This window comes from Oncorhynchus mykiss, chromosome 25, assembly GCF_057628025.1.
Source record: "Oncorhynchus mykiss isolate SJ-2025 chromosome 25, ASM5762802v1, whole genome shotgun sequence".
Classification (NCBI taxonomy): Eukaryota; Metazoa; Chordata; class Actinopteri; order Salmoniformes; family Salmonidae; genus Oncorhynchus; species Oncorhynchus mykiss.
The window spans coordinates 54461479-54477555 of NC_143046.1; positions in this window are offsets into that span (position 1 = coordinate 54461479).

The window sequence follows — 16077 nt, forward strand, 5'->3', positions numbered from 1 at the left end:
ACAAATTCAGATAGGTCTCTCCCTGTTTCTTTTCACTTGCTTCCATTTTACAGCCGTTTTGCTACAGAATCCGCATAATGAATATGCCTCATTGGACAGCCAGTGAAAAAAGTGATAGTGCGGATCCCAGCCTTTGGAATGAAAGTTTGCGTTCCTCTCTTCTAAACTCCCCCATAGTATTCTGCTCCATAGTCTGAAAACCGAGTTCACTTTAAGAAGACGAGTGGGGGTTTTATTGCTTAATCTAATTGGTGCTGATTCAAAACAATGTCCATAGGCCTAACGGACCAATGATCGAACTCGTACACTTTTGATAAATTTAAACAGCTGCAAATTATCGCGATATTAAAGTGTCACCAACAAAAACATAAACAATAGGCCTATAGCAAATGCAGCGTTTGGCATACATTTTTCACATGCAAATAGTACTTTCCGGTTTGTCTCAAAGCATGCCATTCCAGGAGCAGCATTTCATTTTCAAGTTGAAGCAGTGAGCCCAATCAATATTCAATGACAACAAAATTCTAAACAACAGAGTAAGCTAATGAATCCTTTGTTTTTGGGTTATGCTCAGGTCAAACAATTTGGCTAATCTATACTTCCATATCTCAAAATCCTATTTTTATAGATCAAGGGGTATTAAATAAATTGGAATTAGTGAAAATCTGACAGGCTCAGATTTTTTTAAATGTAAGGATATATCTTGATTGTAGGGTAGTAGAGGGTAACTATCCCCCCTTAATTAACATAAAGACCACAAGATGTCACCAAATTATGAAATAATCCACTTGTTTTGAGATAATTTTTTTGATTTTTTTTTGTGTAAAGTTACCCCTCCCCCACTAGAGGGTAATTTATGAATATTTTTCTACCTATTTAGACAATGACTACCCCAGTTAGCACTAGTTTATTCTAGCTGGTTGGCATGGGCTGCGGCAGGGGTGCAGCAGGTAGCCTAACCACCGATTTTTACCTTGTCAACTCAGGGTTTTGATCTGGCAACCTTTTGGTTACAAGTCCAACATTCTAACCACTAGGCTACCTCTGGGGGCGGCAGGTAGCCTAGAGCGTCAGACTTGTAACCAAAAGGTTGCAAGATCAAATCCCTGAGCTGCCAAGGTAAAAATCAAGGTAAACATCTGTTGTTCTGCCCCTGAACAATGCAGTTAACCCACTGTTTCTAGGCTGTCATTGAAAATAACATTTTTTTCTTAACTGACTTGCCTAGTTAAATAAAGGTAATAAATAAAAAAGGAGTACTAGCTAGCAACCTTACTAGCAGATCGTCTGAGGTAAAATACATTAAAAAAGATAATGTGACCTAATTTCAGTTTTAATCACTAGTGAGTGATAGCTTTACAGTTAATGCAACTTTATAGACTTTTAGCTATTTTACACAGCAATTTATGTCATATAGCTAGATAGCTATCTACGTTTTTAAGAGAGAGCTTTCAATTGGCATCTCTCCCCCTGTTTTCAGTCACAGGTGCGGACTGGATTAGGTGTGAGCAGGAGTTGGGCTCCAATTGGGCTCCAATTTTACTGAGGAAAGCTTTATTTGTGACCTACAGGTACAAATTAGATCGGTCAATAGCAGAGCATAAGAGAGTTGCCACATCAACGTTACACTGAGTTAATTAGTTAAGTTATTGTTATTAAATGTTATATTCCATTGTTATTTAATGTTATTAGTTATATTCCATTCCAATATTATTTACCAATGAATAATGTTTTAATGAATTAAAACTATTGAAAACCTTTTCCTCCTGAATGTCATATTAAAGACTGCCGGGAATTAAACTCTTGCATTATTTAAATCATATTTATTGCAATTGTACATAATGGTAAAGGAACAACAAAGAAAGAACAAAGAAAAGTAATGTGCAGGTGAAGGACTTTACATCAAGTCTCCTCATAGTGCGGATATTAATGGTGACATGTGCAACACCATTTTCACCCCCATATGTATTTAAATAATTCAAAGAAGACAACTAAGACTTAGCTTTAAAGTATTACTTACTAAATAAAACTGATTCAATTAATTTGAACACACTTGTTTGAAACCCTATGCCAAAATCTTCCCGGGGGCCATGAGGGGGACAGTTACCCTGGGACTTAAAAAAAACGCCCCTTTTCTAAAAACAACTTTCCATGAAATAACTAAAAAAGTGTAAACTGTAGCCATTTATTTCCCTTGATAGTATATTCGCCTAAGCATGACCTTCATCCACATACTAATGTTGTTCCTAAATGTTGCTTTTTTGTCTCAGCAATTAGACATTGTTCTTAGGAGGGGTTAGTTACTCCTAGTACCCTGTTACCTGCAGTAGAAAGCAATGGGTTAAAATAAGTCTACATAACCAACCCGTAAAGTACATTTTTATTGTATTTTTATTTTATTTTACCAGGTAAGTTGACTGAGAACCCATTCTCATTTACAGCAACGACCCGGGGAATAGTTACGGGAGAGAAGACGGGGGATAAATTAGCCAATTGGAAACTACAACATCCATTTATGGCCAGCTATGTAAACTCTGACATTGATTTATCGTGCAATGGATGTTCATTTGGTAATATACATTTTTTTTTGTCTTCTTCTAATGCCTCTTAACCAGGTTGATGTTTATTGGGATGAGTATTGTTCTTGAGGTAGAAGTGAATGATTTCCTCTAAATAGGTCAGCTGCAAAGTCAAAATGTGCTATATTGTAAAAAATAAATGAGAACAAAAATGTGCTCTTTGGTCTTAATTTACACTTAGGGTTAGAAGTATGATTAAGGTTAGGGTTATTTAAAGTTAGGGATTAGGGTTAGCAGTGTGGTTAAGGTTACAGTTAAGGTTAGGTTTAAAGTTAAGATTGTATGACTGTGTCGCTTCGCCAGCTATTAACCTGCACCTCTTAAAGGGAAAGTAATCTAAAAGTAATTGAAATTAATCAGATTACGTTACTGAGTTTTGGTAATTCAAAAGTTACGTTACTGATTACAGTTTTGGACAGATAACTAACTAGCAACGGTAAAGGATTGCGTTTCTAAAAATATCCTACCTGGGTTAGGGACTGAGGTCTGACTAGTGCTGCAGACCTAGTAAAACAATTTATAATGATGTTTTATTGTCACATACACCAGATAGGTGCAGTAAAATGTGGTGTTTTACATAGTCAACCATAGAAGTTTGGCACCCCTGCAGCAAATTAGGGTTTAAGTACCTTGCTCAAGGGCACATCGACATATTTTTCACCTTTTCGGTTACTGGCCCAATGCTCTAACCGCTAGGCTACCTATTACAGCTGGAGACTGAGGACCTATTGATAGGGACTGATGGCAGAACCTAGCACAGGCAACTTGTGGACTAGCAGGGCAGGATGCTCTCAGCCTGGCGGTCTAGGCAACTGCCTACCAACTTGAAACTGAAACTCTGACCCTACCGAGAAGGAAGGGAACTCAACATCTATGCCAAGGGGGACATCAGAGGTGACTTCTGGTGGGTCACACAGGGTGATGTCTGGCGGGTCCCATAAGGCAATGTCTGGAAGGTCTAGAGGTATCAGGACCCTCGGGGCGGGAACTAGCACGGTACTGGCAGGTGGGACTGGAGAGGCTCCAACGTCCTGGCTGCACTTGACATTTTCAGTAGCTGCAGGCTCCATCCTAGGAGCAGATGAAGAATCCCCCGCCGGCTTTGGCTCCGGGCCAGGAGCAGGTGAGGCAGGCAGAGACTTCGTTCCAGGGCAGCAGACAGTCGAACCCCGGGCACAACTAGGAGGGGATCCCCACTGGGAGGAGAGTACGACTCTGCAACGGCAACCAGAATGGGCCTGTCATGCCAAAAAGTGTCCCCCCTGCGTCACAATGGGATTCAATGAGTTCTGGCTTCTGTTGTTAGGGCTGTTGCTAAAACTTCCAAAATTCTGACTGCCCTACCTAATGAACCAAAGTGTTTATTGCTATGCTGGTTGCTTGGCTCTATTTTACCTGTAGCTTTCGCGGAGGACGGAGGATTTGGGCAGGTTTAGTTCTATTTCACCTCACAAGTGTACGCTCAGTCCGTGCAAAATCATTACCTCAGAATTGCTCTGACTACTTACTGCTTCAGAGGACCGAAAAGACTTGAACGAGAATGCTCTTTCTTTACCCTATATTAGAAAATGTTGTTAAATAGGAATAAATAATTGAAGCTGTTTTTAGATAGACATTGCTAGCTACTGTACTTATTTACCTCAGCCTAGCTAGCCATAGCTTTATTTAGCTAATGTTAGCTAGCTGGCTAACTGTTTTGTAGCTTTCTATTTAAAAGTGCTTGGAACCAAACATTTATATTTGTGTTGTATGAAACCAATCAAGGATGAAACTGGCGATACCCATTAGAGATGAGACTGGCGAGGCCACCTCCAAGGCAATGATGGACATCTTCAACACCCACGGTTCTCCTGAGGTCATCTTGAGTGACCGAGGTCGTGAACTCTGGAACAAGGTACGGATGTCATAGGTTATATTCTGTCACTAATGTATATATATATTTTTGCTTTATTGTTCCATAGTACATAATCAGACATATTTCAATAGATATCCCTTTCCTACCCCCTCCTCCAGGTTTGGATGAACGGACCAACTAGAACCTCAAGACTGACATGGGAAAGTCCCTTGTTGGGTACCAGGAACGGTGGGAGGACAAGCTGAAGGTAATTCTCTTTGCACACAACAGCAGCGTACAGGCCTCCACCGAGTTCTCGCCCTATCACCTGCTGCAAGGATGGCAGCCGCAGCTGTTGACTGAGGTAAACAATGCAATTGTATATACAATTATTGCATATAATGCAGTCTTTAACATTTGTGATTGACTTTGTGTTGTTGTTTGTCTATTGCTATTTTTGTATTACGTACTTTCAGATCACCGAAGTCCCACCTGATGAGGTGGAAGTTGTCTAGAGCAGAACCCCCAAAAAATCTCAGATAATAACTACTTGCATTTGCACACAAAATAACCTGAAGCTAGTTTTAGTTTAAAAAAAATCATCTTTGTCTATGGTTACTTCGGAGAAAACAAGAACCTTCTCCAGTTGGAGCAGTTATGCGGTCGACCACTGAAAGCCCCGAGGCCCTACACTTCAGTGAAGCACAATAGACAAAGTATGTTAAGCTTTGGTTGACATTTGAAAAAATAAAAAAATGGTGGTTATGCTGAGTTAATAAATATGTACTTCTTCAATTTACCTCTCCAGATGACTTTAGGACCATTGACTGTCTGAGTCATCCAGGAGTTATCCCATTCACTAGAGCCAGTGAAGTGAAGTGAAGTCGGAGGGGGATCAGAGAAGTTGAAGGGGGACCAGCTTGAGGTAAGCTATACCTTCAAAAACTGTTGAAAAGTACATATCTTCCATTTATAACATTGCAATAATCCGTCATATTTTCTCACAGTAAAGTGTAACCTGTGCGTTTGCTTGTTTACGTCTCTATCCCCTACACTGCTCCCTTTAACTCTGCTCCTGTTCTCCAGTACCTAGGGGTTCACATGAATGTGTTGTGAAATCTGTTGTGAATGTATTGTAATGTTTTTTACAATTGTATAACTGCCTTAATTTAGCTGGACCCCAGGAAGATTAGCTGCTGCCTTGGCTAATGGGGATCCATAATAAATACAAAGGTGCAGACGTGGATCCACCTGATGTCCTCCATTACCAACCACCCTCCAACTTTTCATTACATCATCTACAGCTACTGTTGTTGTCATGTTCTCATTATCTGTTAAGAAAGTTCTTGCCTACTTTCTTCTGAAACTTGTCAGTCTATTCTTGTTCTGAGAAATGAAGGTTATTCCATGTGAGAAATTGTCAAGAAACTGAAGATCTCGTACAACGCTGTGTACTACTCCCGTCACAGAACAGAGCAAACTGGCCCTAACCAGAATAGAAAGAGGAGCGTAAGGTCCCGGTGCACAACTGAGCAAGAGGACAAGTACATTAGAGTATGCCATTGGAAAACAGGAATGATGGTTGCTGATAATAGGCATCTGTACGCCTATGTAGATATTCCATTACAAATCAGCCATTTCCAGCTCCAATAGTAATTTACAACATTAACAATGTCTACACTGTTTTTCTGATCAATTTGATGTTATTTTAATGGACAAATGACATTTGTAATGGACAGAGGACATTTCTAAGTGACCCCAAACTTTTGAACAGTAGTGTATATTCAACCACATGGGTGTACTAATGAGCTATGCGAGATAGAAAACAATCCGTCATTATAGAGGACTACTGAAATAACATGCCAGCCAGACAAGCTAGTGCATCAATCAAATGAATTTGCATATGAATGGCGTGGAAATTAGTTGACCTTTTAATCTGTAAGGTAAGTAACATTAATGTGTCAAACAGTTTACACGTTTTATTTGCCATTTCCGAAACAGAGCAAAATTTGTGAAGGTTTCCCGCGAGAGAGTAACTGTTAATTAATGTGTTTGGATGTTAATTATTTGACTAGGCTTCCTGTATTTGACATTGTGTTGTTATTTCGCTGAACACTAGATGGTTTCATTTTATTTTTGGCAGTGAAACGAGGCTACTCAGGCGAGAAAGAAACCTCACCCAAATGTGTAGCTCCTTTGGAAAATATAAATGTACTGTTTTTGAAAATATGAATCACATTTGTATTTGGCGTACCCCCGTAACCCAGTTTGGGAATACCTGGTCTAGGGTATCCGGGAGGATGCTGTTGATGTGAGCCATGACCAGCCTTTCAAAGCACTTCATGGCTGCCGATGTGAGTGCTACGGGGTGGTAATCGTTTAGGCAGGTTACCTTCGCTTCCTTGGGCACAGGGACTATGGTGGTCTGCTTGAAACATGTAGGTATTACAGACTCGGTCAGGGAGAGGTTGAAAATGTCAGTGAAGACACTTTCCAGTTGGTCCGCGCATGCTTTGTGTACATGTCCTGTTAATTCGTATGGCCCAGCAAGACCTGTTTAAAGGTCTTGCTCACATCGGCTACCGAGAGCGTTATCATACAGTCATGCAGAACAGCTAGTGCTCTCGTGTATGCTTCAGTGTTGCTTGCCTCGAAGCGATCATAAAAGGCATTTCGCTCGTCTGGTAGGCTCGCGTCACTGGACAGCTCTCGTCTGGGTTTCCCTTTGTAGTCCGTAATATTTTTCAAGCCCTGCCACATCCAGCAAGCATCAGAGCCGGTGTAGTAAGATTCGATCTTAATCTTGTATTGACACTTGCTTGTTTGATGGGTCGTCTGAGGGCATAGCGGGATTTATTATAAGCGTCCGGATTAGTGTCCTGCTCCTTGAAAGCGGAAGCTCTAGCCTTTAGCTCGATGCGGATGGTGCATGTAATCCATGGCTTTGGTTGGGATATGTACGTACGGTCACTGTGAGGACGACGTCGTCGATGCACTTATTGAAGAAGCTAATGACTGAGGTGGTATACTCCTCAATGACATTGGATGAATCTCAGAACATATTCCAGTCTGTGCTAGCAAAACAGTCCTGTAGCGTAGCATCCGCGTCTTCTGACCACTTCCGTATTGAACGAGTCACTGGTACTTCCTGCTTTAGTTTTTGCTTGTAAGCAGGAATCAGGAGCATAGAATTATGGTCAGATTTGCCAAATGGAGGGAGAGGGAGAGCTTTGCATGCATCTCTGTGTGTGGAGTAAAGGTGGTCTAGAGTTTTTTCCCACCTGGTTGCACATGTCACTTGCTGGTAGAAATGAGGTAAAACGGATTTAAGTTTTTCTGCATTAAAGTCCCCGGCCACTAGGAGCGCCGCTTCTGGATGAGCATTTTCTTGTTTGCTTATGGCCTTATAGAATTGGTTGAGTGCGGTCTTAATGCCAGCATTGGTCTGTGGTGGTAAATAGACGGCTACAAATAATATAGATGAGAACTCTCTTGGTAGATACTGTAGTGTGGTCTACAGCTTATCATAAGGTACTCTACCTCAGGCGAGCAATACCTCGAGACTTCTTAGACATCTATTATTGTTAACATTAGACAGCTGTTATTGACAAATAGACAGACGTAGCTTCTCTGTTCTGCCGGTGCATAGAAAATCCTGCCAGCTCTATATTATCCAGTTCGTTTTTCAGCCACGACTCGGTGAAACATAAGATATTACAGTTTTTAATGTCCCGTTGGTTATATAATCTTGATTGTAGGTCATCAATATATATTTTTTTAAATGGCTCAGTTGGTTAGAAGCACGTAAAATGTCAGCCATTGCATGCGAGAAGATGAAAGAATTGAACCGGTTCTGAATAAATCATTGACGGATTGTGGCAGTACTGTATTTCACAACTGGTGTGAATGGAGTCATAAACAAGACGTAGTCATATTATGCCGATGAAAATAACTGACTTGGTGAGAAAGGGCCTTTACTGAAAATAGGCCTTTAACAAGATTAAATCTTTACAGGGGCTTTTGATACTTATTATTGAAATAAAATTCCAGATAGGATACTTTAGGAAACTTTCTGAATGGACATAGGCCCATTGAGATAATCAGCGAACTCACACACACAGCATAAAAAGACACGTGAATCAAAGCCGCCAGCGTTTAAAATGTATTTAAAAATCTAGGCTCACCTTTCCGAAAGTAGGCTAGAAGACAATGAATTCACAAGACAATTATGAATGGGAGAGAGACAGCTTTGCTATAGCATGATGATGAAACTGACAATCATTCAAATATAAACAAATACACGCAACATGTCCATAGCCTATTTATCAGTGTTTATTAGTAGTCAATAAATTAAGAAAATATTCCATATCAAATTATACCATGCCAGGCTGGATAGCATCCATTTGACTCAATATTAGAGCATTACAGGCCTCCGAGCCAGAACGACCTTGTCAACTGCTTTTGAATAATTAATGAATAGTCAGACACATCCAACCTGTTTTAAAAGAAGACCGATTTATATAAAAGAATGTCCACACATCAGTTTTTTACTGAAGTGCCATAACCTATAGGCCTATAGGCTAGCAGATTAACGTTAGCTGCTCGAGCATCAAATGACAGTCGGAAAGAGGAGGAGATGTAGACAGACTGTTAGCAAAACAATTGCTTATAATCATTAATAAAACACTCCTGCTATTTGGTATAGTTTATCGACATGAAAATGAAGTTAATAAAAATAAAGAATGAATCAAAATGAATGTAGGCCTATTTCAACGGCTTTGACAGTTATTTTATTTTCATGGCGGTCTTCATCCGGTCTTCACAGCCCTATCTACTTCATCCGGTCTTCACAGCCCTATCTACTTCATCTGGTCTTCACAGCCCTATCTACTTCATCTGGTCTTCACAGCCCTATCTACTTCGTCCGGTCTTCACAGCCCTATCTACTTCGTCCGGTCTTCACAGCCCTATCTACTTCGTCCGGTCTTCACAGCCCTATCTACTTCATCTGGTCTTCACAGCCCTATCTACTTCATCCGGTCTTCACAGCCCTATCTACTTCATCCGGTCTTCACTGCCCTATCTACTTTGTCCGGTCTTCACAGCCCTATCTACTTTGTCCGGTCTTCACAGCCCTATCTACTTCATCCGGTCTTCACAGCCCTATCTACTTCGTCCGGTCTTCACAGCACTATCTACTTTGTCCGGTCTTTACAGTCCTATCTATTTCGTCTGGTCTTCACAACCCTATCTACTTCATCTGGTCTTCACAGCCCTATCTACTTCGTCCGGTCTTCATAGCCCTATTTACTGCTCTATATATGATTCATAGTATATCTTGTGTAAAGTACTGCATTGTTACGAGTTCAAGTTGAACATTTTAATGTCACATTTCAAGTTATTGCAAGCTCTAAACCCGACAATGCAGTAATCAATAACAATGTAATACTAAAAATAGCAAGGTAGAACAAATACACATGAGAAAAAAACACACACAAAAAACAAATAAATACACAATAAAGTAAGTAAGCATACTATATACAGGGTCATTTCCAGTACCATATTTACAGGACAGATAGAGGTAGATAGTGTATGTATAAGGTAAGGCATCAAGATATAAATAACAAAGCAGCAGCAGCGTATATGATGATTGTAAGTGAGTGGGTGTGCATGTGTAGAGTCAGCATAAATGTGTGTGTGAGCAAATTATGAAGTGAGTGCTAGTGTGTGTCAGCATGCGTGTGTAGGGCCCTGTGAGTGTGCATAGAGACAACTGGAGTCAGTGGAGCCATTTTGTTAGCTATTTAGCAGTCTTATGGCATGGGGATAGAAGCTGTTCAGGAGCCTGTTGGTGTCAGACTTGATGCACCGGTACCGCTTGCCATGCGGAGGCAGAGAGAACAGTCTATGTCATAAGTGGTTGTAGCCTTTAACAATTTTCTTGGCCTTCCTTTCACACCGCCTAATATAGAAGTCCTGGATGGCAGGGAGGTTCGCTGGGCTGTCCACACTACCCTCTGTAGCGCCATGCGATTGAGGGCGGTGCTATTGCCATACTAAGCAGTGATGCAGCCAGTCAAGATGCTCTCAATGGTACAGCTGTATAACATTTTGAGGATTGGAGGGCCCATAACAAACCTTTTCAACCTCCTGAGGGGGAAGAGGCACTGTCGCGGCTTCTTCACGACTGCGTGTGTGTGGACCATTTTAAGTCCTTAGTGATTTGGACACGAGGAACTTGAAGCCCTCAACCAACTCCACAACTCCACCTCATTTCCTGTGGTCCACGATCAGCTCCTTGATCTTACTGACTTTGAGGTAGAGGTTGTTGTTCTGGCAACGCACGCCAGGCCACACAGTCATGGATGAACAGGGAGTACAGAAGGGTACTAAGCACACACCCTTGTGGGGTCCCCATGTTGAGGGTCAGTGTGGTTGAGGTAATTTTGTCTACCCTCACCACCTGGGGTCGGCCCATCAGGAAGTCCAGGATCCAGTTGCAAAGGGAGGTGTTCAGTCCCAGGGTCCTAGGCTTGGTGATGAGCTTGGAGGTGAAATTGGTGTTGAACTCTGAGCTGTAGCCAATGAACAGCATTCTCACGTAGGTATTTCTCTTATCTAGGTGGGCAGTGTGGAGTGCAATTGAGATTGCGTCGTCTATGGCTCTGTTGGGGCGGTATGCAAATTGGAGTGGATCTAGGGTGTCTGGGATGATGGAGTTGATGTGTGCCATAACCAGCCTCTCAAAGCACTTCATGATTACATATGTGAGTGCTACAGGGCAGTAGTCATTGTGGCATGAAGCTTTAGAGTTATTGGCAACAGGAATGATGGTGGTCATCTTAAAGCATGTGTGGATGGGTCTCCCGAGTGGCACAGCAGTCTAAGGCACTGCATCGCAGTGTTGTGGCGTAACTACAGCCTGGTGTTTGATTCCAGGGTGTGTTACAATTGACCCAGCATCGTCTGGGTTATGGGAGCAGCACCGACACATTGGTGCTGCTGGCTTCCTGGTTAAGCGAGTGGGTGTTAAGAAGCACAGCTTGGCGGGTCATGTTTCAGAGGATGCATGACTCGACCTTCGCCTCTCCTGATCCCGTTGGGGAGTTGCGGTGACGAGACAAGATTGAAATTGGGGAGAAAACGGGGGTAAAATAAATACAAAATAATAATACATGTGGGGATAACAGACTGGAACAAAGAGAGGTAGAAAGTTACCATGAATATGCCTGCCAGCTGTTCTTAGCATGCTCTGAGAACGCGCCCTGGAATACCATCGGGCTCTGTGGCCTTGCGGGTGTTGACCTGATTAAAGACTTTACTCACTTCGGCCTCAGAGAACGAGATTACCTAATCTTCTGGGTCAGTGGCGGCCCTCACTCCTGGTATACTGTTGTTATTGTCAAAGTGTGCATAAAATGCATTGCATTCGTCTGGGATAGAGGCATCATTGGGCAGATCACAGCTGGGTCTTCCTTTGTATTCCATAATGGACTGTCTGCAACAGCCCTGTGTGCGGTAGCCCAATGCTTTAGTTTAGCACCAACCTCAGTGTTAATTCAGGGCTTTTGATTGGGGAAGCAGTGAACCTTCACTGTGGGGACAATGTCGCCTATGCATATTCCTAAAGAAGCCAGTGATGGAGGTGGTTAGCTCGTCGATGTTATCGGTGGAGTCCCAAAACATATTCCAATCACCGCTAGCAAAGCAGTCCTGTGGCATAAATCTCTGATTCTGGTGAACATCTCTCAACGGGTACTTCTGCTTGTAAACAGGAGTACGGATTCCTGTTCTGATTTGCCGAATGGGGGATGAGGGACAAGGGAGGGCCTTGTATGCTTGCTTGTGGGGAGAATTACAGCGGTCTAGGACTTTATCGCCCCTCGTGGCGAGGAAGACTGTCACGTCCCGCGCCAGAGCCGCCACCGCGGACAGACGCCCACCCAGACCCTCCCCTATAGGTTAAGGTTTTGCGGCCGGAGTCCACACCTTTGGGGGGGAGGGGGGGGGGGTACTGTCACGTTCTGACCTTTATTTCCTTTGTTTTGTATTTATGTAGTATGGTCAGGGTCTGAGTTGGGGTGGGCAGTCTATGTTTGTTTTTCTATGATTTGGGGATTTGTATGTTTCGGCCTAGTATGGTTCTCAATCAGAGGCAGGTGTCATTAGTTGTCTCTGATTGAGAATCATACTTAGGTAGTCTGTGTTGTTCACCACACGGTACTGTTTTGGGTTTCGTTCGTTCCACGTTTATTGGTTTTTGTATTCAGTTGTTCATGTGTAGTATTTCTTATTAAAAGAACCATGGACACTTACCAAGCCGCATATTGGTCCTCCGATCCTTCTCGCCTCTCCTCTTCGGAAGAAGAGGAGGAAATCCCTTACAGAAACACCCACCAACCAAGGACCAAGCGACGTGGTAACAGACAGCGACGACAGCAGCAGCAGCAGCAACAACAGCGGCCAGCATCACAGGACTCCTGGACATGGGAGGAGATTTTGAACAGAGAAGGACCCTGGGCACAGGCTGGGGAATATCGCCGCCCCAAAGCAGAGCTGGAGGCAGGGAAAGCTGAGCGGCGGCGATATGAGGAGGCAGCACGGCAGTGCGACAGGTATGAGAGGCAGCCCCCCAAATTTTTGGGGGGTGGCACACGAGGTGTGGGGCTAAGCCAGGTAGCAGACCTGAGCTCACTCCTCGTGCTTATTATAAGCAGCGCGTTACTGGTAAGGCACCGTGTTATGCGGTTAAGCGCATGGTGTCGCCAGTACGTGCCCATAGCCCGGTGCGCTATAGGGCAGCCCCCCGAGAGTGTCATGCGAGTGTGGGCATCCAGCCAGGGCGTATGGTGCCTGCTCAGCGTGTCTGGTCGCCGGTACGCCGTTTCGGGCCAGGGTATCCTGCGCCGGCTCTGCGTGCTGTGTCTCCGGGGCGCTGGGAGGGTGCAATGCGTCCTATGCCTGCGCTCCGCTCGTGCCGGGCAAATGTGGGAGTGGAGCCTAAAGGAGAGGTGCGCGTATTAGGCACTAGATCTCCCGTGCTTACCCACAGCCCGGTTCAACCTGTGCCTGCACTCTGGAGGGTCCGGGCTAGAGTAGTTATCCAGCCTGGGGAAGTGGTGCCAAGGCTGCGCACCAGAGCTCCAGTGCTCCCCCACAGCCCGGTCCTTCAGGTGCCTCCTCCTAACATCAAGCCTCCTGGAGGTCTTCCCAGCCTGGTGGGTCCTGTGGCAGCTCCACACACCAGGCTGTCTCTCTGTCTCCTCCCTACAGGTGTTCCTGTCTGTCCAGAGCTGCTAGAGTCTCCAGTCTGCCCAGCGCCATCAGAGCCGCCAGTCAGCCAGGGGGGGTACTCTCACGTTCTGACCTTTATTTCCTTTGTTTTGTATTTATGTAGTATGGTCAGGGCGTGAGTTGGGGTGGGCAGTCTATGTTTGTTTTTCTATGATTTGGGGATTTGTATGTTTCGGCCTTGTATGGTTCTCAATGAGAGGCAGGTGTCATTAGTTGTCTCTGATTGAGAATCATACGCTAGCAAAGCAGTCCTGTGGCATAAATCTCTGATTCTGGTGAACATCTCTCAACGGGTACTTCTGCTTGTAAACAGGAGTACGGATTCCTGTTCTGATTTGCCGAATGGGGGATAAGGGACAAGGGAGGGCCTTGTATGCTTGCTTGTGGGGAGAATTACAGTGGTCTAGGACTTTATCGCCCCTCGTGGCGAGGAAGACTGTCACGTCCCGTGTCAGAGCCGCCACCGCGGACAGACGCCCACCCAGACCCTCCCCTATAGGTTAAGGTTTTGCGGCCGGAGTCCACACCTTTGGGGGGGAGGGGGGGGGGGGGTACTGTCACGTTCTGACCTTTATTTCCTTTGTTTTGTATTTATGTAGTATGGTCAGGGTGTGAGTTGGGGTGGGCAGTCTATGTTTGTTTTTCTATGATTTGGGGATTTGTATGTTTCGGCCTAGTATGGTTCTCAATCAGAGGCAGGTGTCATTAGTTGTCCCTGATTGAGAATCATACTTAGGTAGCCTGGGTTTCACTGTTTGTTTGTGGGTGTTTGTTTCCGTGTCTATGTTGATTGCTTGTGTCAGCCCAGTTTTCATTAGCTTCACGGTCGTTATTTAGTTTATTGTTTTTGTATAGTGTGTTTCAGTGTTCAGTGTTTTCTTTATTAAAATTCAAGATGAACACATACCACATACCATTTTGGTCCTCCGATCCCCGATCCTTCTCGCCTCTCCTCTTCAGATGAAGAGGAGGACGTCCGTGACAAAATCATGTTGATGGAAGCTGGACATCAAATGTCTTAATGAAGCAGAATTCAAATCGCATATGGATGTAAGTGTTCCTGCTTGTTTTTAGCCTCGTACAGTTCGTTAAGTGCCAGCTTATTTTTCTTGTCCTGAGGGGGAATGTACACAGTCATGATAGCAGCTGGAAACTCCTTCGGGAGGAAGAAAGGTCAGCATTTTACCATCAGGTATTCAAAGACGGGGGAACATTGTCTCGACACTTCCATACACACTCGAGCCAGCACACTAGTTGTTGTTGATGAGGCGGCAAACCCCCCCCCCCCTCTCGATTTCCCCGACTCCACTGTCCTGTATGCACGGTGAATGGAGAATACATTGAGTTAGACAGCCATGGTCAGTATCTAGTCTCAGAAAAGCAGAGAATGCCGTTTCAAGAGTCCCATTGGTAACAAATCTGCGATCGGAGATAATCAATTTTATTATCAAGTGATTGGCCTGTAGAATGGAGGGAAGAGGTGGCCGGTTTGCCCTTCTCCTTAATCTCGCCAAGATCCCCCCCTCTCGTTGGCGTTTCCTCTTGGGTAGCCCAAAAATTAGGTTCGAATTACAGAAAGAGCCCAGGAAAGATGTCGAAGTGTCACGGGTGTCGTTGGAAGTAGACCAAAGGGCAGCGTGGTGAGCGTACATTTTCTTTTTATTAGATAAATGTCGCCAACAAAAACAATAAACAATACAAAACGACCGTGAAGCTTACAGGACTAAGTGCCACAAACAAAGTTAACTACCCACACTAAAGGAGGGAAAAAAGGCTACCTAAGTATGATTCCCAATCAGAGACAACGATAGACAGCTGTCCCTGATTGAGAAACATACCCGGCCAACACATAGAAACACAAATCATAGAAATAAAGGACATAGAATGCCCACCCAAATCACACCCTGACCAAACCAAAAAGAGACATAAAAATGGCTCTCTAAGGTCAGGGCGTGACACGAAGTCGAAGTTGAATCTGGAATTGAAGTAAGTAACTGCCGATCTGATGGTCAAAATTCTTGTTGGTTTTAAGAAATGTTAGAGGATACATTTTGTGAAAATAAAGTAAAAATAAACTAAATAAATACAAAATAAATCACAAAATAGAAAAGTAGTGTCAGAGCTTCCAAAATGCCGGCCATCCAGTACGGCGCCATCTTCATTAGTAACATAAGCATTTCGCGGTACTCACCCTAACATCTGTTAAACTGTGAACGCAATCAATAAACTTAGATTAGATTTGGGGGATTTTTGTCAAAGGACAGAGTGATGCGCATTTCTGAAATGCATCAAGAGTAAACTGTCCCTGTCAGAAACTAACATCGGAACATATCCTCACGCAGGGTGGCAGAGAAGTCTTGGCTTACAGTA